This window comes from Hemicordylus capensis, chromosome 4, assembly GCF_027244095.1.
Source record: "Hemicordylus capensis ecotype Gifberg chromosome 4, rHemCap1.1.pri, whole genome shotgun sequence".
Lineage (NCBI taxonomy): Eukaryota > Metazoa > Chordata > Lepidosauria > Squamata > Cordylidae > Hemicordylus > Hemicordylus capensis.
The window spans coordinates 124,429,666-124,455,116 of NC_069660.1; the positions used below are offsets into that span (position 1 = coordinate 124,429,666).

At 45.9% G+C, this 25,451-nt stretch overlaps 1 protein-coding gene across 1 annotated transcript in view; it reads right to left on the reverse strand.

Moving 5' to 3' along the window:
* Positions 1–25,433, reverse strand: part of TGFBR3 (transforming growth factor beta receptor 3) — a 260,627-nt gene extending 235,194 nt beyond the window's left edge. The window contains exons 1-3 of the mRNA XM_053247377.1: positions 25,394–25,433; positions 24,492–24,580; positions 20,408–20,453 (exon numbers count right to left, since the gene is read on the reverse strand). The gene's annotated coding sequence lies outside the window, so the exon portion shown is untranslated. The remainder of the gene's footprint in view (positions 1–20,407; positions 20,454–24,491; positions 24,581–25,393) is intronic.
* Between the last annotated feature and the right edge of the window lie 18 nt (positions 25,434–25,451).

Below are 25,451 nucleotides of genomic sequence, written 5' to 3' on the forward strand. Positions count from 1 at the left end.
ATGTGCATAGGATGGCGGCCTTCATCTTTTCACCACAGGAAGTGAGTTTGCAGTTTGCCTTGCAAACCATATTTGGAACTTCTTGAGGGGGCAGGTGGGAGAAAGGGTTGGAGGGATAATACAGAATGGAGAAGGAATGGTGGGGAAATGTGTTAAGCGACACATCCCTGCTTTGCTTTGCTTTAAAAAAAATATGCTGGGGAATAGCATTGTATTGCATTACATGGATTTGCATATAAGCTGTAGTTGGCCCCTAAACAGCTTTGAGAACTTTTGTTGAAAAGTGGTATATAAATCATCATAATATAAAGTGGTAGAATGGATTATAGAGATGTAAGAATTGATTCAAATTTGAATCAGTTTGACTCAGATCTGGGTGATTTGGCTGATTCAGGCTTGAAACGAATCTGCCCAGACATTCCTGGCCAAATTTGAGCTCAAATCGAATCATGCCAGATTCAGTTTGAATAGATTCAAGATTTGGGTTCCTCCTATTAATTCCTCCAGATTCTCAGCTTTCATTTAAAAAAAAAAAAAAAGCTAGGCTCTAGCCCTTGTAGAAGTGGAGCTATGGAGCAAAATGTTTGGTCACTATTTTTCAAGTGTGTGGATTCTTTGGCGTATCATAACTTTTCCTTAATGAATCCCTATGAGGATTCATTACACACCTTCATTTCTTCTGTTCATTTTGACTGTCTGGACAGTGCCAAATGTCAACTGCCATGTGCCAACTACACCCCCCTCCCACCCACAAGGCAGTGGAGTACTACTCAGTTTATGTTCTAGGATTTTTTCCCCCAAGTGTTTAGACTCTTTGGTGTCTAATAACCTCCTCTCATAATGAATCCCTATGAGGATTCATTACACACCAAAGAGTCTAAACACCTCAAAAATTCCTAAAATATAAACTGAGTACCCCAGTGGCTTGCAGGTTAGGGGGTTGTTGGCACATGGGATGCCACTAATTCCCCACCCACAAAGCAGTGGGGTGAAAATGAACAGAAGAAAGTAAAGTGTGTAATGAAGACACCAAAGAATCTAAACACTTCAAAAATCCTTAAAAAAATAAACTGAGTACCCCACTACCTTGTGGGTGGAAGGGTATGTGGTTGGCACATGGCAGTTGACATTTGGCACTGTCCAGTGACAGTCTTTGAATCCCCATTATTTCCTATGGCAAAAATAAACAAAATCATTTTTTAAAACTTTAAAAAAATCAACGAAGTGCACTACTGCCTTCAAATTTGAGTGGTAGATGGCACCCATGGAGACCTACCAACCACCCAAATTTGGTGCCCCTAGGACCTTTAGAAGTGGGTCTGAACAATCCGAATTGAATCAATTACAACTCGAATTGAATCTGATCAGATTTGAGTTTGCAGATTTGAGTTTGATTCTGGCTGATTTGATTCGACCTTGAATTGAATCACAAAAAACCAATTCATACACATCCCTAATGGATGGTACTGTTTCTAACTGCAAGTGAAGGATCAGATTTGTGAATGCTTCCCTATACAATAAAAACTCTATATACAATAATGTGCTAGAAAACTAGCATGTTAAGAAATAGATTGGACGAGAACCTTTCTCCATAATCTGCTGGTTTGTCGGGGGCGGGGGTTGCTTGTTTGCATGGAGTTATGTATATACTATCTCACATCTGTCATCTCAAGTAGAACAGTCCACCCTGCCAACACAGAATTTTACTACCTCCTCATTGTATTGCACGTGTAGAACAAGAGGTAAGATAGCAATCAACATAAACCTCCTAGAGTAAGTCTCTCGCACTCAAAGATGCATGAGTTTTCCAGCCTATATCAATTTCATTCCCAGATATGCATTAGACAAACCAGTTCTGGGATGGGGGGGGGGGAGTTTCATGACTTCATAACTTGCTAGTGGTCAGATGCTTGCCTATTTAACTCTGATATACAATCTCAGAGTTAAATAGGCAAGCATCTGACCACTAGCAAGTTACCAAGTCACACATCTTCATGCCACCTTCTGATACCATCATCAGTAACGCAGGAAGTCCTTCTCAGAGGATCTCATTTTATTTTATTTTTATCATATTTCTATACGGCCTGATATGTGCATCTCTAGGCGGTGTACAGAATTTAAAACACAATAAATATAAAAGAGTGTAAAAACAGTTAGAGGCTATTCACATGCGTGTGCAAAACCAGGCTAAGGAAACCCAGCCCAGTTTTGCACACGCATGTGTACTGCCAGGATGGATTGGGCCGATCCTGGTGGCACCATGGCAGCAAACCTGCCTATGGAGCCTCCTTTTAAAAGGAGGAAAGGAGAATGAATGCTCTCCTAACCTCTTTTTTTTTTTAATCTTCTGTCAGCCGTGGCTGCTTGCAGTGCTTTCGGGAAGGGGAGGGGGGATCCCCATAATTGGATCTCCAGGGGTGGGGTGACGTGTCCCAAAACCTCAAACCTCGGAGCTGCCAGCAGCAGCCACTGCTCATCTGGGCGGACAATCCGCCCACCTAAGGACAGCAAGCTGCTCGTGTGCAGGGAGATAAGCTCTTTAGGGCTTCCTCCCCGCAAACCCTGTAGCCTTTTCTCACTGCTTGTGAGAAAGGGCTCATTAAATTTTATAGAATAAAAAGTAAAAACAATCTCAGAAGATAAAAACAAACAGTTTAAAATTAATTCCAGTTAAAAGCCTGAGCAAACTTCTTAAAAGCAAACCGAGAAGGAGATGATCTTATTCCAACAACAACAAATATGTATATACCGTTTTCCAACAAGAGTTTCCAGAGCGGTTTGCATAGAGAAATCATAAATAAATAAGAAGGGAGTATATTCCAAAGCCCCAGGGCAGCCACAGAGAAGGCCCAGTCCAGAGTCGCCACCAAACAAGCTGGCAGCAACCTTAACTGGACCTTTCCAGATTATCTTAATAGGCGACAGGGTTCATGACAAAGAAGAATACGAAGAATACATTTTACAGATGCATACACCTGCCACTTACCTTCCCGCATATATTTAGCAAACCAAGTTCTTAATATATTGATGAAAGACCATTGGGAAACAATACAGTCATTTAGTATTGGAAATGACTTGATTAGCAAGCCAGAGGTTCGAATCCCCGCTGGCATTCTTCCCAGACTATGGGAAACACCTATATCGGGCAGCAGCAATATAGGAAGATGCTGAAAGGCATCATCTCATACTGCCGTGGGAGACAGCAATGGTAAACCCCTCCTGCATTCTACCATATAAAACCTCAAGGCTCTGTGGTCACCAGGAGTCAATACCAACTGACAGCACACTTTACCTTTACTTTAGGAACATAGGAAGCTGCCATATACTGAGTCAGACCGTTGGTCTATCTAGCTCAGTATTGTCTTCACAGACTGGCAGCGGCTTCTCCAAGGCTGCAGGCAGGAATCTCTCTCAGCCCTATCTTTGGTAGTTTGTTGGTTCAATAAAAAAAAATCTTGTCCTATAAAAAAATAAATCTTGTCCTATCTTGGAGAAGCCAGGGAGGGAACTTGGAACCATCTGCTCTTCCCAGAGCGGCTCCATCCCCTGAGCGGAATATCTTACAGTGCTCACACTTCTAGTCTCCCTTTCATATGCAACCAGGGGACAAGTTTCATATGCTTAGCTAAGGGGACAAGTCATGCTTGCTACCACAAGACCTCCTCTCCTCTCCCACTTTAGCATAAGCATTCCAGTCTTCAGCCTGCAAAGGGGGTGAGCTTTTGCCTGAGTGCCTGTGGCTTCCAACACTTTCTCTTTCATTCCCCTCCCCCATGTAAGTACTTGTTGCTAATGTTGAGACTAATTAAACCACTTCATGGTTTTTGTTGTTGAAAAATGTTATATAAATATATGTAAATAAAGTAATAAAAGTTAGCCTCGAGGGCAAGGGCAGGAGAGGAAATAGGACTGAGGCGAGCACAGACCTGCTCACCTGCTGAAGCAGGCTGCCTGCGCTGGTCTGTGCTCACCGTGATCCTGTTCCTGAGCATTCAAGTAGGGGCATTCACTCTTTCAAATGCTTCTGCTTAAATGCTTGCAACACCGCTACATTTAAGTCTGCTATGCACACTATAAGGGCAGAGCACACCTGTTCTTTTCTTCTGCTAAAGCAGTCTGCCTGCTCATGGTGAATGAGTTACTTTGACACGTCCATCCAAGAGGTTTCTAAAGGACAATTCAGAACTGCACAGTGGTATGTGAATATAATTCATGTGTGTAGATGCAGAGCTACAACACATACCGGTGCATTTTCCTTGTCTGTGCACACATACCTGGTTACCTAGAGTCATATTCCATAACATTTAGAAGCCTACGTAGAGCAGGAGAACATCCTCAGAACCGGGAATTTGACAGCACTATTGCAGAAGCCTAGTATAGTCACTGGGTGAGGTCTCTGTGGGGTTTAGCAGTGGAGTCTGCAGGAGCGTTCCCAGATGGGGCTTTTAGCTCACATCTCCATCAGAATGGAGGGTGGAGATTTACCATATCGGCCAGATTTACCCCAAAGTCTGTGCAACGTAGAGGGCACTCCATACATGGTTTGGGTTTTTCCCTCCGTATTGGAGCCTAGCCCGATTTATGTCCAGGGTTAAAAAATCCACTTTTTGCGTTGGAGTATCCGATATGCTCCAAACTCGCAGCAAACCCGCAGTGAAGCCTGCTGTCTGGGAAAGCTCCAGGAAGCATTTTTGGCCAGGGGAAAGAGAAATGTGTATGAGTGTCTGGGTTCTAGAAGAGCCTGGATTACTACTCAGTTCACTTTTCCTATTGTGTTATCTTCTAACACAATTCAACTTTGGCATAAGGTGAATTTTTGAACTGCACAAAAGTCTTTTATAACTACATTTATTTATTTCTCTCTCTCTCTCTCTCTCTCTCTCTCTCTCTCTCTCTCCTTTTTTTGGAAACACAAGTGTTGTGTCTGGTTGAGGTTCTAAAAAGGCCCTTGTTCATCCCAACCAGGACTTGCAATGTTGCACAGCAAAATTTGACCAGCACGGAGTGGTTCTTCTTTTCAGGATGAAGACATCACACAGCCCATTCAGCAGGAGCAGGGAGCTGCTGAGAAGCTGCATGGATAGTTTTTAAGCAGCAGCCAGGAAAGGGCCCAGTCCTTACAAGAAGAAAATTAACTTGGAACACTGATTGCCACTGAACATAGTCTCAAAGTTAAATATGTACAAAAGCCAAATTCCTTGTCTAATAGAGGGGAGTCTCCTGTTTCTAATCACTTCCACGCTGACTCATCTTAAGAGAATGATTCACTGTTTGTATTTTGTAGCAGTGAAGGAGGGTGCCAGTCAATAGAAATGTCCTCTAGCACTTAAATTTTACATTGCCAAGCCGTCTTCCCAGCAGTAGTGGGTGGAGGTGGAGATGAGTGGCAAAGTTTTAAACATGCCATGTGCAGGCCAAACCTGTGGCCGTTTACTTGGAAGTAATCCAGGGGGGGCTTATTCCCAAGTGAGCATTCACACGCTCTTCCCCGCGGGCCCTGGGGCCCCAACCCATGCCTCCAAGGTCCAGGGCGCCTCCTGCTGCCCCCCGCCACAGCAGGCCTTTCTCTCCTTCCGCCGTGAGGCTGAAACGCCGATCTTTCAAAGTATTCTACCCACCAGGTGCTCGGGTGGGGAGGTGGGGTGAACCGAGCAGGTCTCCCCCCCGTGGCAGAGGTGGTGGTGGAGTGGGAGCAGCCGCTGAGCCAGACTGCCCAGCCCAACGGCCCTTGAGAACTGCGAGGCGCTACAGCACACCTGCAAAGTTTGAATAGATCAAACTGCGCAGGCAGGCCGGAGTGCCTCGCAGTTCTCAAGGGCCACTGGGCTGGACAGTCAGGCTCAGTGGCCTCTCCTGCTCCACCCGCCGCCACTGCAGCAATTGGGGAGAAGCCTGCTTGGCTCAACCCCCCCCCCCACTCACACTCATGGCGGCTAGAATACTTTGAAAGATGGGTGGTTCAGCCACACAGCAGTGGGGGCAAAGCTGGTGGTGGCGGCAGTGGAGGGCTCACGGCAGCGGCGGGCCTCACAGTAGGGGCAGTCCGGGTACCCACTTTGCCTAGGTGCACCACTGACTGCATGGGGAGTGGTAGTGCTCGTGGGCTTGCTTGCAGTTCAAGCTGAGAGGGCTTAAGACAGCTCCAAATAAATTAGCCTTGTCCGTCAAATCTGTCCCCCACTTTTGCATAACTCAGCAAAAGGTAACACACAGTGACATCCAGAACAGATCTTGCTGAGGTTGGGTGAGCATGTCTTCAGCACTCTTACAAAGACTTTCAGCACTTTATACAACATCATCTGAGAGCCCATTCCTCATCCTTCTGTTGAGATTAAACAGAAATCAGCCCAAACTGTCAACATAGGGCAGAGTTGGGCTAAAATATCTAGGGATCCAAGGTTGAGAAACCCTGACAGAGGGATGCCAACATGGAGATTATTTAGGGGATCAGATATGTTTGCAAAGCACACCCTGTCCATATGATAAAAACATAAGAACAGCCCTGCTGGATCAGGCCCAAGGCCTATCTTGTCCAGCATCCTGTTTCCCACAGTGACCCACCAGATGCCTCTGGGAAGCCCACAGGCAATTGCAGAGGGCATGCCCTCCCTCCTGCTGTTTCTCCCCTGACTTGTCCTCCATTAATTTATCTAAGCCTTTCTTAAAGCCATCCAGGCTGGTAACACGCCTTGTGGCAGAAAATTCCATAGGTTAATTATATATTGTGTGAAAGAGTACTTCCTTTTGTCGTCCCAAATTTCTTGGCAGTCATTTTCATGAGATGACCCCTGGTTCCAGGTTTCAGTCCATACTAGTGTTTTCACTATCTAACACACAAAATAGGGAGTGACAGTGGAACCAAGGCAGGCTGTATATTTCACATGGTAGGCATCCTGCTGTTGGCACAGTGGTGTCCCATGGAGCTTTTTCCTCATGGTACTTATGCACTTTCACACTTCATCCAGGTTCTCTCTGAAGTCCCTACGAGATCTTTGGGAGCACTTCACACACAACTTGGATTTTTCCTTCCTAGTTTAAGCTTAGCCTGCTTTGTGTAAAAAACCCCAAACTCTGTATTTCAGTCTCTTTTTCCGGATAAAGCTGCCAGTCAAGCTTTTAAGATGCAAATAGGAAGCTTCCTTCTGTAATGCCACAATTCATTTTCAAATTGGCTTTGCTTGTGGCATACTCCCGAGAGCTGAAGCACTATGGGGGGAAATATCAGCTCCCCTACATCACTACCTCCAGAGACAAGGACAGCTAGTGAGTAGTTATACATATACTGAAAGCAATTTGCAACCAATGCAGGAGCTGTTCTTGATATAAAGATGAATTAGACAAGTCTTCTATTAAAAGGTGACATCCGTGCAAGCCATCCATGTTTGGCTCAGGATTATCTTCACTGTTAAGGTTCTATAAATTGTTGGAGACCGTATGGCTCACGGGCTGGAGTGCTGAGTTTGACTTGGCTTTTTCTTGGCATAGGTAGCAATTTTTCATCAAAAAGGTGATCTTCCTTCACACCATGTCTCTCATTTCTTAGGAACAGCATGGCAACATTATCCCAGAGTCCTAAATATGATTTCTGATGGCTCTATGGCAAGCCATGCACTCAAGATTTCGATCTGTTAATAAAATAAACACAGCCATGAAGGCTGCCAGAACTTGTCAGACACATGTTGGGGCTGATTTCTGGCAGCTTTTCTTGATTAACTTTAAACTGGTTGGAATACTCTACATGTTGCAGCGTGCCATGCCTCAGTCTTATCACTATTGGGCTACTTTTAGAATACACAGTCTTTAGGCGTGACAACCAAGGTGTGGGAGAGGAAAGTCCCTTGAACAAAAAGGGAAAATGGTAAGTTGCAGCTACATTTAAATGTTCATGCATATTCTAGCCCCTGGGTCAATTTAAATAGATTTGATTAATGCTAATGATATAAAGAAATCTGCTATGAATTTAAATATCAATGCAGGAAACCAGTTTCTACATGTGTGTTGATAATTGTAGGCTGATTCCAACCTTTTTCCTTCCTCTTCACAGCAGAATCCTGGGGAAGAACACCTATGAACAATTTGACATTAAACTGCAGAATGGTCAGGATATATTTTATTTCATTTTATTGCTTTTTAGGGTTTTTACATTGTTATGGTCTGTGGACAGAGCAATAAATAAACAGCAGTGCTACTGACCTTCATTCACCTGGACTTGGTTATGCCCCAGTCCAGATATTCAGGAAAAGAAGCTTGGTTTGTGAATCAGAGATCCAGGGGATGGGTACATACTGGATTGTAAGCACAACTTAAGCACAACTGACATGAGATACGGCTAACTTAGTGTGGATCCTACCCACTGTTTTGAAATGTATTTCATTTAAATCACTCTGGTCTTTTTCAGATCTCAGTGACATGAGGAACAAACCCTTGAAAAGATCTGAGAGCTTGCGGAAAGCCACATTTGGAAGTTGTTCCATGACTTAGAATGCCATGTTAAAATACCTAACTTGGAATGCCCTTTAGAGTCACATGCGCTAGTGCAGTAAAACTGGTGAAAAAAGAACAGCCCGGCAGTCTAGTAATCCTATACCAGATGTAGTGATGGAATAGAAGTGGTGGATAGAAGTCAACAGGCCTTTTCCAGGAAGTGCTCAGATTCTCAGATATGTTGCAGGGACTGCAGCAAATTTGCAACCATCCCCTTCTGCCCCCCAGGTGTTTTAAACTCTACTGCAGTTTCAGAGTCTTCTTTCCTTCCCAAACAAGGGCCTGGAACCCAGAAGCAGGAGACTCTGGGAAAATTTTAAGGAGAACATAAGAACAGCCCTGCTGGATCAGGCACAAGGCCCATCTAGTCTAGCATCCTGTTTCATACAGCAGCTTTTCTTTGAAAACCCAAGCTTTCTTGAATGCTGCAGGACTTCTCCTTTGATGTGTAGATTGGCCATTGACAGTAATTTGCGTTAGGGTCTGCTCTGAGTGATTTGCAATTGCAAGTGCTGGTGTGGGGAGGGGTAGTAGCACATTGGTGAAACTCTGTTCTTTCTTAACCAGCTGTCAAGCTCTCTCACCTCTTCCTCTGTCTCTGACTGTGATTAGAGTACCTGCTGATACTCATCAGAGCCTCCCCCTGCCTTGGAGGCTCAGCAAGTTGCCTGCCCGCATCTCTGGTCTGCGGTGAGGAGCAGAGTGAGCCCCACCATTGCTGTGTGACCCCTTTCCCTGTTTGCCCTAGTGGGGTGGGGTGGAAGCATAATACCTCTGGCCTGTGAAGACCTCCCTTCTGTTGGGAATTCTCTCTGGTAAGAGAAACCCTTTTTCATTATAGCAGAGTGCACAGAGGCACAACACAGCGGAATTTAGTTAGGCATGCATGTATGCTGAGAGTAAAGTAACTTGGAGCCAGTTCATAATTTCAAATCAATATAAGTAGTATTTATTAGAGAACTCCATTCTAGATAGGAAAGTGAGGAGTTAGGATCTCTAATCTAGCTAGCTAGCTGGATGCAGATGGATTCTGTATCTCTGCACACATGGTGCAGGGGAGAGGAGCTTGCATGTTGCAAGGTACAGGTGAAACTCGGAAAATTAGAATATCGTGCAAAAGTCCATTAATTTCAGTAATGCAAATTAAAAGGTGAAACTGATATATGAGACACACGCATTACATGCAAAGCGAGATAAGTCAAGCCTTAATTTGTTATAATTGTGATGATCATGGCGTACAGCTCATGAAAACCCCCAATCCACAATTCCAGAAAATTAGAATATTACATGGAACCAAGAAGACAAGGATTGTAGAATAGAACAATATCGGACCTCTGAAAAGTATACAGTGTACTGTGCTTGATTGGCCAGCAAACTCGCCTGACCTGACCCCATAGAGAATCTATGGGGCATTGCCGAGAGAAGGATGAGAGACATGAGACCAAACAATGCAGAATTGCTGAAAGCCGCTAATTAAGCATCCTGGTCTTCCATAATACCTCATCAGTGCCACAGGCTGATAGCATCCATGCCACGCCACATTGAGGCAGTAATTGCTGCAAAAGGGGCCCAAACCAAGTACTGAATACATATGCATGCTTATACTTTTCAGAGGTCTGATATTGTTCTATTCTACAATCCTTGTCTTCTTGGTTCCATGTAATATTCTAATTTTCTGGGATTGTGGATTTGGGGTTTTCATGAGCTGTACGCCATGATCATCACAATTATAACAAATTAAGGCTTGACTGATCTCGCTTTGCATGTAATGCGTCTGTCTCATATATCACTTTCACCTTTTAATTTGCATTACTGAAATTAATGGACTTTTGCACGTTATTCTAATTTTCCGAGTTTCACCTGTAGAAGCAACAGGAAGAGAAGAAGGGAGAGGAAGTACAAAGCAGGAAGGAAGGAAGTTAGTCCCTAAGAGTAGCAATCTACATTCCAAAGGGATAGTGTCAGAGCAGTAGAGAAGGGATGACCAATGTCTTGACCCTCTAGCCCTCTGTCTCACTAGTCTGTCCTCCACTGTCATTGAGACAAGAGACAGCGCACAGTCCTTCACTTCCAACACCTGCGTCCCACTTGCCCACCTGCCTGCCTTCCCTTCCATGCTCTTTCCCGTAGTGTGTGCCTGTTTTGTTTTTCTGACAGCTTGCTGTGTCAGATCTTGGGTTGGGGAGTGGCAGCAGCAGGAGAGACAAAAATCACCCCTGGGACCAGTACACAACTAACTGGTTGGGGCACACCAACCAGGAGGATGCTGAGGATCGACTCCCCGTGCCGAGCAAGAAGCACAGGGATGAAGCTGCAGTAGTAGCAGGGGGGTGCCAAGTTGAAGTAGAGAAGCTTCTGCAGACATCCTCCATCACTGCATGCCCGGGCATGCCCTCCCTGCCAGGCAACCCCCTCCTCATCCATGCCATCACCCCCCACCTTGCCTGCCTAGCCAGAAGGATTCCAGAAGCACCACCAGCTTTTCCAAACATCACCCACCCCCAGCCCAGTCATGCAAGAAAAGGAGAAAAAACTCAGAGCAATCAGTGAGAACACTTGAGATCTTAATGTTGAGATCTTTCATTCGGAGAAAGATTGCAGGGAGTGAAGAGGGGAGCCTATGGCTATGTGAACTGTCCAGTAGCTGGAGAGAAGAGCTGGTCTTGTGGTAGCAAGCATGACTTGTCCCATTAGCTAAGCAGGGTCCACCCTGGTTACATGTGAAAGGGAGACTAGAAGTGTGAGCACTGAAAGATATTCCCCTCAGGGGATGGAGCCGCTCTGGGAAGAGCAGAAGGTTTCAAGTTCCCGCCCTGGTTTCTTCAAGATAGGGCTGAGAGAGATTCCTGCCTGCAACCTTGGAGAAGCTGCTGCCAGTCTGTGAAGACAATACTGAGCTAGATAGACCAATGGTCTGACTCAGTATATGGCAGCTTCCTATGTTCCTGTGTTCAAATTAAACTGCCTTGAACCAGCTGCGAAGTAGATTCGCTCCTCAGATACCTCGAGGCATAAAGCCAAGTGTGAAAAACCTCCTGGTGACATTTTGGAGGAGAAAAGGAGCAAGCACGTAACATGTAGCTAGCATGTAATGTGTAGTTTGGCTCTGAACCTGAGATCGTAACTATATAGTTCTCTCTGGAGCACTAAAGAAATTATCCATGTCAGAATAAAAATGAGGCACCTAATTTCCTTTTGAAAATCCAAGAACATTGCTAGAATCCTAGGTGTACCATTATCTTGGCAGATAATGGTTGCATAACCCACCGCCTTGGGGTTATATTTTAACGAAAGGCGGTATAAAAATGCAAAAATAAATAAGTAAATAAATAAATAAATAAATAAATAAATAAATAAAAATAGATCTGAGTTTCACAGGGCAAGATCCAGCAATTTGAATTTCCATTGGGGTTTTTTTAAAAGCATGTGCTGAACTCCCTGATCTATGAGGTTTCAAAGTGCTTAACTTTGGCTGGATTGTACCTCTGGAGTTTAATTTTTCTTTTAAAATAAGCTATGCTAGTAATTACTCTTAATGTTGAAGAATAGGGTATAGTCCATTAGTCATATCTATGCTGGTTTTTTTTTCAAATTATAAATTCCATTTACTTTCTATGGAAACACTGGTCAAGTTCAGACCTAACACTAAACCATAATCAAACCATACTAATATAAGCCATGAGCTCACACATTCGCCACTCGCATTCACAGGTGAGGCATGTGGGGAAGTGTCTATTCCTGATTTAAACCAAACCACTGTGTCCAAACCCAGCAAATTGCAGTTTGTTCTGACTACAGTTTGTGAACAAGCCAGGATATCAAACAGGAATGTTTCACAAACTCTGACTTTCTGTGTTCAGATGCAACAGCAATGTGGTTTATTTTAAACACAAAATGGAAGCAACAAATTTCCTCCCCTCTTACACAAAGAGGAGTGGAAGAAAGCAAGCTTGAGTCTTATTCTGGTAACGCTAATTCTGGTTTAGCATTATGTCTCAACCCAGCTATTCTGATGTGAGGGAAGACACCAGATTTATTACATATTAAAGGTAAAGTTCCTCCACCCCTGCAGGGCTGGGTTGTGGCTGTGAAACCAACTTTAACCAGGTAGTAGTCCGTCCATGACAATGGGGAAACCACAGGATCCCGCACCCACGGAACATCCCCCCGATCTGAACAAAAAATCAAGTGTGTGGCCAGCAACATGAGTTGGTCCTGAAACTATTTGGGATAGGCCCATAGTTGTCATGGCTGCTATGAACTCCTGAGCCTATCAGACAAGTCAGCCTCACAATGGATATTGAAGTCACCCAGAACCAAAAGTCTGGGTGACTCCAACACCAACTCCGAGGCCAGCTCCATCAGCTCAGTTAGGGAGTCGGTTGGGCAGCGGGGTGGATGGTACACCAACAGAATCCCCAATCTATCCCTAGTTGCCAGCCTTAGAAAGACACACTCAATGTAAGTCAACTGTTGCACAGAGGCCTTGGTAAGGGAAATGGTATCCTTATGGACCACAGCCACCCCACTCTACCCCCCGCCCACATCCCCAAGCCTGCTCCACAACAGAGCAGCCTGGTGGAAGAAGCTGGGCCCAAACTGGGCCACTAGCTTCCCCCATCCAGGTCTCAGTTATACAAGCCAGGTCAGCTCCCTCATCCATGATCAAGTCATGGATGATTTCGGTCTTATTCTGAACCGACATGGCATTGCAAAGGAGCAAGACTAGGTTCTGTGGGAAGTTGGAACTGCTCCCCGAGGCTAGAGAGCTGACAGAACAGCCGGAAGTGGAAACAGTAACTAAATTCCTGGTTTCCCTTCCCCTGTAACGGCCAGCTGCTCTGCCAACGCCAATTCTTCTATTCCCCACCACAACAGTAAAAGCTGCCCCAGAGCCACTGGACACACACCTGGCATCATTCTGCCCAAGAGAACCCAAACACATGACAACAGAAGGCCTGGCACAACCCAATAAAAGGGAGAACTAACAACAAACAACCCAGACCTCCAACCCCACCTATAACTCCTCCCCCCAGACCTCAGTCCCACACCGAAGGCCTGGCACCAAAGGCCGGCCCCCTTTGGCGGTCCGCCGACTACGCCATCGGCTATGCCTGTGGCGTGCCTCCCTCCAATATATGCTGCCAATGACTCCAGAAATCTCTCCTCTCACGAGAGTTCTCTGGTCCTTGAAAATTAAAGCTTTGGAGCAGGGAAATCAAGACCGAAGTTTGTAGCCAGCTCAGCAACTTCCTGAAGACTGATATCCCTGACTATCTCAGTCATTCCTGGTGCTCTCCAGTCATGTCCCGCTTGGTTGAGGTAACAGCTACAGCTGCAATGGTGACTGCTTGTCCTATTTGTCCATATCGTCTCCTAATTTTTGCAAGCCCCTCCAAATCTCCTCGCATTCACTGACAGCAGGAGGGCAACCGTGCACATCCTTGGGTGCCCCTACCGGCTGCCACCTTTCCCCTGGCTTCTTTCCCTTCCCTCACATTTTGGATTGGGAGAGGCCCCCTCTGGGCAGTTACTGCTTAAACCTGGGCTGACAGGGAGGCATAGTCTGCAGGCTCCCCTGCAGCCTATAGCCCCATATGGCTAAGATACCAGGGATTCAATCCACTTGCTGTCTCCCACAGCTCTGCCTCAGTCCATCAGACCACAGACATTGAGTTGGCCATCCCCCGGTCTTTTAATCCTGCTAGAATCTTGGCCATGTCGGCCCTATAGATATATTCTAAAGGATCATTGCCTGGCTCTTGTTTCATGGAAGGGAAGAGGGAACATCTTGGGCAAGGCAGTGACTGTGCTTTGGCTTCTGCCCCACCTTTTCTCCAGGTGTGTACCATCCACCATCAGCCTCTGCTGCTTTAAAGCTCAGGCTGAGCCAGGGGCGTGAGCCTCTTGGCGTGAGCCTCTTGGCGAGAGCACAAGGGCTCTCGTCCTTGTGGCTCTCAGCCGTGGAGTGAGCTGCCTGGGGCCCTGAAGACCTTTTCCTTCTGCCTTGAAGATCCATCTTCCTCCAATCAAGAAGTCAGCAGAGATTGTATAAGTCTGGTCCTTGTTTTAAATTAAGCCAAGAAGCTGTGGTGGGTTAGTCCGGGGGGATGTGTCTGGGAGAGTGAAAAAGTGGGTCTGGAGTGGGGGCAGCAATATCACAGGTAGCGGGCAGAGGGAGGTATGGCGATGGGAGTTGGGCAAGCCGTTACAGGGGGAAACAGTCCAGGCAATTGAGGCCTGTTCCTTTTTCCGGCCCTTCTCCCAACCCTCTGACCCTAGGGAGCTCTGAGAACACTCCTTCGAGGATTAGGGTGCTGCTGCTGAATGCCAGGTCAGTTAACGCAAAAACATCTCTTATCCACGATTTGATTGTGGATGAGCATGCTGACCTGGTATGCGTGACGGAGACCTGCTTGGATGCGCTGGGCGGGGTTGGTCTCTCTCAGCTTTGTCCTCCAGGTTTCCAGATCCTGCAGCAGCCCCGCCTCGAGGGTCGGGGAGGAGGCTTTGCAGTCATCTTTCCAGAGACCTTCCCCGTTTCCCGGTCAGGCAATCTCAGAATTTCGAGTGTTTGTCCTTGAGGGTGGGCCTCCGAGATAGGCTGGGGATTCTGCTGGTGTACCGACCACCCCGCTGCACTTCAGTCTCCCTACCTGAGCTGGCGGGGGTGGTCTTGGAGGTGGCCTTGGGTTCCCCCCGGCTTATTGTTTTGGGGGATTTCAATGTCCACGCTGAGGCCCCCCTAGTGGGTGCGGCTCAGGATTTCATGGCCTCCATGGCAACCATGGGCCTGTCTCAATTGGTATCGGGCCCTACCCACGTGGCGGGACACACTCTGGATCTGGTTTTTGCCGACTGGGAAATAAATGATCTGGAGGTGGGGGAATTTGAGACCACTCCCTTGTCATGGACAGATAATCACCTGGTGGGGTTTAGTTTGACTGCTCCGTCTGCCCTCTGCAGGGGTGGTGGGCCGATTAAGATGGTCCGCCCCCGGAGGCTTATGGATCCGCTTGGATTTCAGACGGCCCTCGGGGAGTTTCCAGTGTCCAGAGCTGGTGACCCTGTCGAGGCCTTGGTTGATCTCTGGAATGGGGAGATGGCCCGGGCTGTTGACACGGTTGCCCCCAAGCGCCCTCTCCGGCTTGGTGGAGCCCGTTCTGCTCCTTGGTTTTCCTCGGAGCTTAGGGCAATGAAGCAACTTGGACGACGGCTAGAACGACGCTGGAGGAAGAGTCGTCACGAATCCGATCGAACACGGGCTAGAGCCCATTTTAGGGACTATGCCGTGGGGGTGGCGAAGAAATGTTTTTTCTCCGCCTCCATTGCGTCTGCTCAGTGCAGACAAACAGAGCTGTTTCGTGTGGTGAAAACCTTGCTCCACACATCCCCCCGGACAATGGGGGAGGAGTCATCTACAGCTCTTTGTGATTGGTTTGCCTGTCACTTTGCAGATAAAGTCGCTTGCATCCGTGCTGACCTGGACTCCAGAGTTTTGGCAGTTCCGGCAGACGTGTCTTTGGTACCATCTGGTCCCGTTGTGTTGGATTCTTTTCGGTTGGTGTGGCCTGAGGATGTGGACAAGATCCTGGGCAGTGTGCGGGCGACTTCATGCGCTCTTGACCTTTGCCCTTCATGGCTAATAAAAGCTGCCAAGAAGGGGACAGGCAGATGGCTGGAGGTGATCGTTAATGCTTCATTAAGGGAGGGCAGGATGCCATCGTGCCTCAAGGAGGCGGTGGTAAGACCTCTATTAAAAAAGGCCTCCCTTGATCCCTCCAACCTGGACAACTATAGACCTGTGTCTAACCTTCCCTTTTTGGGCAAGGTGATAGAGCGTGTGGTGGCGTCCCAGCTGCAGAGGGTCTTGGATGATACGGATTAACTGGACCCTTTTCAATTTGGCTTCCGCCCCGGGTATGGGACTGAGACTGCCTTGGTCGCTCTAGTGGATGACCTACGCCGGGAACTAGACAGGGGGAGTGTGTCCCTGTTGGTTCTGCTGGACCTCTCGGAGGCATTCGATACCATCGACCATGGTATCCTTCTGGGCCACCTCTCGAGTATGGGAATCGGAGGCACTGCGTTGCAGTGGTTCCGGCCCTTTCTTGAGGGGAGGGTCCAGAAGGTGGTGCTGGGGGACTACTGCTCGGCCCCGTGGCCGTTGGCCTGTGGGGTCCCGCAGGGTTCGGTCTTGTCCCCCATGCTATTTAACATCTACACGAAGCCGCTGGGAGAGGTCATCCGGGGATTTGGACTGAGTTGTCAGCAATATGCGGATGACACTCAGCTCTATCTCTCCTTGTCATCTGATCCTAGAGAGGCGGTGGATGTCCCGAATCAGGGGCTGGAGGCCGTGATAGGTTGGATGTGGGCTAACAAACTGAAATTGAATCCGGATAAGACGGAGGTACTGTTGGTCAGTAGGAGAGCCAATCGGGATGAGGAGATTTTACCGGTTCTGGATGGGGTTGCACTCCCCTTGAAGGAGCAAGTACGCAGCTTGGGGGTACTACTGGACCCGGCTCTGCTTTTGGAAGCTCAGGTGGAGGCGGTGGCCAGGGGTGCCTTTGCACGGCTTCGGCTGGTGCGCCAGCTGTGTCCCTTTCTCGAGAAGGCAGATCTGGCCACGGTTACCCACGCCTTAGTCACGTCGCGGCTGGATTACTGTAACGCGCTCTACGTGGGGCTGCCCTTGAAGAATATCCGGAAACTGCAGCTAGTGCAAAATGCGGCAGCGAGGGTTTTATCCGGAGCTGCCCGTTGGGAACATATCACCCCCATTTTGAAAGAGCTGCACTGGCTGCCGGTTCATTTCCGGGTCCAATTCAAGGTGCTGGTTTTGACCTTTAAAGCCCTTAACGGTTTGGGCCCGGGGTATTTGAGGGACCGCCTGCTCCCAAGGGTTGCTGCCCGCTTGACGAGGACATCTGAGGGGGCCCTGCTCCGGGTGCCGACAATGAGGGAGGCCCGGCTGTCGTGTACTCGGGACAGGGCCTTATCTGTTGCTGCTCCTAGACTCTGGAATGCTCTCCCAGTGGCCATTCGTTCCTCGGACTCCATCACAGCTTTTAGAAAGCTTTTAAAGACTTGGCTTTTTACCCAGGCTTTTACATAATCGTTTTTTACTGCTGCTTTTGTGTGTTTTTATCTGTTGTCTTGTTTTTATGCTTGTTTTTAGCTTGATGTTTTTACTGCTTTTTATTGTATGTTTTAATTTTTGTAAACCGCCTTGGGGTTTTCTTTTAACGAAAGGCAGTATAGAAATGTAAAAACAAACAAACAAACAAACAAACAAATGCTAAAAAGCTGCGCTTGTACCACCTGTGTGGTGGTAATAGACACACAAATCTGCTGAGCTGCTTGTAGCAGCTGGAGGACACCCTGCACATTGCTACTCTGATCTGTACATTAAATTAGAGTGCTCTGGTAGCCGGGTGCAGCCACACACACCAGGTTCTTTCGTTCCAGTCCAATTACATTATAATCAGTGGTTAGCCAGGCTGAGTGGCTCACCCATCAAACTATGTTCTGAGGATCCAAGGGATCCAAGCTCTTAGCCAGCTCAGCAACTTCCTGAAGACTGATATCCCTGTCTATCTCAGTCGTTCCTGGTGTTCTACAGCCATGCTCCGCTTGATTGAGGTAATGGTTACGGGCATCCCTCCTGCTCCTCCCCATAGTCCTACACATACTCCCCACCCCAGCTATGGGGTGATCTTTTATGATCCTGTATGCTAGCTATCTGCAGGGCCTGCCTTTGGATTTGTCCCTTGAGTTTTCTAATGATATAGTCACATCTGCAAGTGCCAGCCAGGGCTGTGGCCATCTGCAGAGGCATTTCCTTTACTAATTGTCTCAGCCCAGGAGCTCTGCTGTATCTCTCTCTCGAGCTCCACTTTCTTTCTCTGAAGTTGGGCAATTCTGGCGAGGCTCTCATCCAATTGGACCTGGCTATCAATGGCCTGGGTCTGTAACAACTGTGACATCAGGAGGCTAAACTGTTCTTGTATGTCTACCTTCCCCTGGCAACTCTCCAACTGTCTCTTCCTTTCACTAACCTCCAGTCTCAGTCTGTGTAATTCACTGAGGAGTCATGAATTTTCCTCCTATACACTGGCTACTTGCTTGTTCAACACCTCTCATCTTTCCTGCTGACTCAGCACTAAGCAAAGACTAGGGTGGCCACCTTTGTTTTCTCAGAAGGGGTGTCTGCTCTACAATAGTCCCTAAAGATTGTACTACAGTCCTCTATACTCCCCAGTTTTCCCTTCAACATGTTCTTGTCTCCCCAGGGAACTTCTCCCAGGGACATTAAAGTCTTCTGTCAAGTGTCTACCTCTTTGCATTTCAACAAGGGGGCTATACGATCATTCGTGTTCATGGCCAGGTCTTTATCCCTCTTCCACAGAGCCACTGGTATCCCACTGATGACACCAAAATGTTACGCACAATTGGACTTTAGTTTGAGGGACTTCCATGCACCACTGGACTTCAAGTCCCAAGGGACTTCACCAATACAGTTAATGGACTGTATTCCAAGGGGCTTCACCAATGCACCATCGGACTATTGTTCAACTATAAATTGGTGGTCCCTTGGACTATAGTCCAATGGTGCATTGGTGAAGCCCCTTGGAAAACAGTCCATTAATTGTATTGGTGAAAGTCCAATAATGTGTAACACTATATAGCATTATGTGTGAACCAGCTCTAAGGGATGAAATAAGTAACAACAAAAAGTTGCTTATTGTTACAAAGGCTGTAAGTTTAAATGGCTTAATCAGTACACTAATAAACTTACACTTTAATTGATCAATTGGTGATGTGGTCAATTTTTAAAGCTGAGACTGAGTTAAAAGTACAATTGTTTATAATTTACAGTGGTTGTTATCCAAACTAAAGTTGCAGATGCTGAAAAATGTTTCACTTAGGCAACTGGGGAGGGGTGATTTCCCCCCCCCCATCTCCTCTTCCCTCTGCGGCATACTGTGCCTCCAAAAAAGATGGCTCTAGGAATGTAGGACCCTCAGGGGCATATTTTTGGGATGCCCAGAAAGCTGCAGAGGGGAGAAGAGATCTGCAAAAATCACCCCCCTCCATTGTGTATGCAAAACATTTCTTGGCACGTACAACATTTGTCTGGATGTCAGCCAGGATGTTTTGATGGTAATGTGTTTTTGTAATAAGCAATAAAATGTGTTAGATGGCCTCCCCTTTCACAGTTAGTGATAGCTTTTGTGTATTAAATTATAAACTATTTTACATTTATTTCAAAATCTCAAAAGGTGCATGCATTGAGGCTTTGCTAATACGGAGATGTATTTAAATATATTCACTTAATTAAATGATCAGTTCAAACGCAGATAACAAGTTAACTAAAAATCCTTGAATGGCTTGACAGCCTTAATTGTCATCTTTGAGAAATGTACCTGAAATTGTTTTAATGATATAAATAACTGCTCAAAATAAGCATATTCAGTATAGGTATAGTTTGGCATTATTCTCAGTTTTTATTTTCAGCTCAGTTCTAGGAACAAAGTAATTCTTCGCATAATATCTAGTTAAATGGTGCCCCCACCCCCCATGAATTTCCCATCTTAAAAATGCATTAGCAGTCAGAAATTAGTCAAGCTATGCAATATATGATATTTAACACCAGACTGATTTTGCTTTTTGGTATTTGTCATAAAGAGAACATCACTGAGAAATTATACACACACAACACCCCCCAGGAACCAAATAAATCCTCACTGAATAGCATCGAGCACATTTCATAACCGGTATCATTCTCAAGTTCACCTTCTGTTAATGAACATGTTCACGCACTAAACCTACTGTCATAAGTGAAAATAATTGAGAATACTTTAAATGCCAACATTTCTGTAGAAATACATAAGGAGACAACTTAATGATCACTTACTTTTATACAGTACCTTTCATATAAATGTCAAAGAACACTTCACACGCTGAAACAAATCAAGAGGAGAAAAGTAAGAAAAAAAGTCTGAGAGATGGATTTACATTCTCATTGCCAGTAATCTTAAAAGGCATAAACAAGTTCCACAAATGAGCAACACCAGCATAGAAAAGACTATTCCCTATGGAATTAATCACAAAAGAATAACCTCAAAGTTTTAGAAAGTCATGAAATAAAGAGAGAGCTCTGCATAATGTGGTTCTGTGCAGACTCAGAATCAGACAAGGATCTGAACAAAAGATCCTTGTCTTGGCTCTGATGCCGTATTTGAATGCACACATTAATCTCATGGCAAATGTCACAAGGACTACAGCTGGCAGGTAGGTTAGGGGCAACTGTTCTGCAAAAACCAAAAGGAATCGGCTCCTCAGTCTGTTTACTATTACGACTACAACCAGTTCAATCAATAGATTAATCTACCAATATTTAGTTTAATCAGTCGATTAGTCAGCTAAAGATTTAGTTGATGATTGGTTTTTATTTATTAAATTGTAAGGCATCTTATATGTCTCATATCAGTATTGCAAAAACACATCTACCAGGATTTAGCTGATGGAAATATGGTTAAATTAATTTAATGTATTCATCAAACAATTAGCATAGGAAGACTATTGTTATATATGCCAGGAGGCACTGGGTTGTTTAGTTGTGCTTTTTGGACCTTTGCAGCTCCTGTAGTTTTTGGGAGTTGCAGGGGCGGAGCCGCCATTGGGCGAATGGGTTCAAAGAACCTGGGCCACGCCCAATCAGGGGCTGTGAGCGTGACCCCAGACACGCCACTGTATCTGATGGCAGACACAGGGGCATTATTTCAGTCCCAAACGGGGCCATGCAGCCCCGTTTGGAGCCGAAATTGGCCCACGCTGTGTTGGCAGTGCGGCCAGATCGACTCTCCCTGCCTTAAAGGCAGGAAGAGCTGCTCCTGGTCCCGCTGCCAACGCAGCGGGGCCGATCAATCTCCCTCTCAAATGGGGCCACACAGCCCCATTTAGGAGAGAGATTGGCCCATGCTGCATTGGCTCAAAGCAGCGCGGGCCAATCTCCTTTCCAAATGGGGCCGCGCAGCCCCATTTGGAAGGGAGACTACGCCCCCACATCTGATGTCAGATGCAGGGGCACGGCTAGTCAGGCATGTCTGACGTCAGATGCAGGGGGCGGGGCCAGCCGTCACACATGAGCCGCCACCAGCCTGGCTCCGCTCCTGGGGAGTTGTAGTTGTTGGGTGGAGTTTCTGCAGATCCTGAAAGTAACCATAAAGAGCATTTGTGGTTTTTAGGCCTGTGTGTTCCCTCCATTTTTCCTGCTACCAAGACAGTAAATATGAACTAAAAATTGTTTAACACTTCACAGGTCTATTTTCAATATGGTTAATAAGTAGCAGCTTATTGGTCTGAAACTGGTGCCTTATATTAAAAAGGCAATCACTGTTGGTCAGCCCAATCGTCAAAGCAGATTTACTTGTGCATTTAGATCTATACAGATTTGTGTCCACTTGTAGCCCCTGTGACCAATAACATCCAGTGCACCCAAAACCTAGATTTGTGATTTGCTAAGTGAACATGCTTCTGAGTTGGAGACGACACTTCCTTCTTTAACAGCTCCAGGGTGGTGAAACATTCTGCCGAAATGCTATTCTCTCTCTCCATCTCTCTTTCCCACCATGCAATTGTTTTGCCTGCTCTCAATTCCTTGAATCTGTACCCAACAAGATTTCTGTTTTATTTCATCCAGGGAGATCAACAATCACACCTCAGAGCTGTTAAAGAACAAGGAAGTTCCTTGCAGGAACAGTCTCTGGGTCAGGATGGGCCTTATCATGAGACAAGGTGAAACAGTTGCATCCCTTCCCTGTTTGCAACAAGATGGCAGGGGGAGCACTTTTTTCTGCCTCCAACCTCCCTTTGTGCATCATTCCTTTGAAAAACAAACAGGGAAGGGATATCATTTTGCTCTTTCACTTTATGAGAAAACATATGAAGACTGGCACAGGGTCAGAAGCTGGCAGTCCTCACTGCAGGCAGTCCACTCTACCTTACCTTTAGGTCAGGATGGCCAACTTGAGGTTTTTCAGCTCTTGTTGGTCTACAGTTCCCATCATCCTCAGCTGCAATAAACTGCAGCTGGGAACGATGGTTGCTGTACTCTGACAAGTGGAGAGATTAGCCACCCCTGTTTTAGGTAGTTGCTACAACTCCTTGGTTCACAAATAAAGCTCCAAAAATAGCCCTCATCTCTTATTATTCAGAGACAACCTCATAAGTGTCACACATTGCACACACCCTTTCTGTTGTTACATACTGTAGTGCTTCTAAGGCCAAAGAGCCGGTGTGATGTACTGGTTAGAGTATGAGGTGAAGACTAGACTCAAGTTCAAATCCCCATTGAGCCATGAAACTCACTGGGTGACTCGGGGCAGGTCACTTATCTCTCAACCTAACCTACCTCACAGGGTTGTTGTGAGGATAAACATAGGTTCGGGCTCGTTGGAGGCAGAGTGGGATATAATTGTAGTAAATAAATAAAATGAAGAGATAGCATTTGTAATAACAACATTGTTATTTTATCAGTTATATGACTCGACAGCACACTTTACCCTTACTAACATTTATAACCCACCTTTCTAGAAAATGTTTTTCTCAAAGCAGTCTACGTCAAAATGCATAAAACATCAAACAGCAATAAAATCAATGTAAGCATGCATGAATGCACACATTAATATGCATACATATGTAATCCATACCACTTTCATTTCAAGTTGCCCCACAAATGGGTCATATCAAGTGTGAAAGAATATAACCAGCACAAAGACATTTTGTTCAGCTATTTTTAACTTGGTTTGTTCCAATGTGTGAAGTGCTTGTTGACATTTCTGTGAAGGGTGTGAAAAAAGAGAAAGCACTTGCTAAGCTATTCCAATGGGACTACTCTAGAGCAAACTATTTGAGACCTTTGCAACAAGTAAGAGGAATCCAGATAAAAAGAGAATGCATGCTAACTATAAAGGGGTGAAAAACTGGACAAGTTGTGTATACTGTTCACAGGTTTATTATACTAGAGCAAAGAAGAGTCAAAAACACAACCCTATCCTTTCCTTCACTCATTTGCACAGTCATTGGGGTATTGTTAAGAATCCTGCAAACCTTTGTTCCATTAGATGAAATTATTTCCATTGTGATGAAAGCAAAAATTTGTTGCTCTCTTTAGAACCAAGCAAACGAGTTGACCAATCCTGTACAGAGTGTGGATATCTTATTTAATATCTTATTCTGTGTTGGGAGTTCTCTCTGGTAAGAGAATCCCTTTTTCATTATAGCAGAGTGCACAGAGGCACAACACAGCAAAATTTAGTTAAGCATGCATGTATGCTGAGAGTAAAGTAACTCTCAGTTCATACTTTCAAATCAATATATATGGCATTTATTAGAGAACGCCATTCTGGGTAGGAAAGTGAGGAGTTAGGATCTCTAATCTAGCTAGCTAGCTGGATGCAGATAGAGTCTGCATCTCTGCACACATGGTGCAGGGGAGAGGAGCTTGCATGTTGCAAGGTAGAAGGAACAGGAAGAGAAAGGGAGAGAGGAAGTGCAAAGCAGGAAGGAAGGAAGTTAGTCCCTAAGAGTAGCAATCTACATTCCAAAGGGATAGTGTCAGAGCAGCAGAGAAGAGATGACCAGTGTCTTGACCCGCTAGCCCTCTGACTCACTAGTCTGTCCTCCACTGTAATTGAGACAAGAGACAGCACATAGTCCTTCACTTCCAACATTCTGAATATCTTATTTATTTGAAACCCTACTTTTCTTCTGTAGAACTCGAAAGTGGTAGATATGGAATTCCCCAACAGTCTCTCATCCAGCCACTTGTGTGACCCAGACCTGTTTTGCTTCAGCAAGATCCCCCTGTTTTGTGCATTGGGGGGCATAAACTGGGATTCTGGCAGTGAGTTAAATGAATGGAGCTGGGATTTGTTTGTTTTTTAAAGTGGTTAGTACTGCCCAGAGACATAATAAATAAATAGTATATAACTCACCAAGACAACCTATGCAGCTGTATGCATAGTATCCTATAGCCCTGCTCTGCAACTGGACTGTGATTGGGGCTGACACGGGTGTACAAAACCTTTGAGGAAAGCATGGTAGTTGTAAGTAGAGGAAATGGTCCATCCTGAAGTGCTTGTCTTTACACCTTAAGCAGAGGTGCACCTAGGTAATTTTGGAGCCTGGACCTAAAGGCCTTTGAAGGCTACCCTCCCCCACAAATTAAGCATCATCCCCCTACACACACCATGACACACACAGTATTTTTAACACATGGGTTCTTGAGGGCACAAACAGCAACTGAACTCACAAGAATGTAAGACTATACAACAGGTATATTGATGCAAATATGCATTAGCAGAAACATTTCAACACACAACTTAACATATTCCCTCCCCACAGGTTTCTTTCCCCACTCTTCCCTCTGTCTCTAAAGCAGAGGTCACATTGACCACCCGGCACAGCGTAGGTCACAGTCACACTCGGCTGCCTGGTGCAGTGCGGGCCAGTGGGATGGCAACCACACCACCTGGGAAAGACTAAAGAGGATTTGGGGGGCCCCAGCGGGTGTGGAGTCCCTGGAACAGAAGTCCAGGGGTAAGAGCAGCTCATAAAAAGCACATTTTTCTGTGTATTCTCCAATAAGCACCCATCCTACAAAAACCTTCACTCTTTTGTCAGCTGCTTCTGAGTTGCCTCAAATTCAGAGGAAGCAGGGTAGAAATGGTTTCAGGCAGGCACATAACGATGATCAGACAAGGGGAGACAGTTGTCTGGGGGCCCCACAGCTTAGGGGGCACCCAAGAGACATGTCACATGCCTCCCCTACCCAGCACTGACCCCAGCTTCCTTGATTAACTGTATTTTTTTAAAAAATGTAAAAAAAAATTTCCACCTTCATTCAGGGGCATAAGTACACCAACAGGCCATTATTTTCCACTGAGGAGACATGC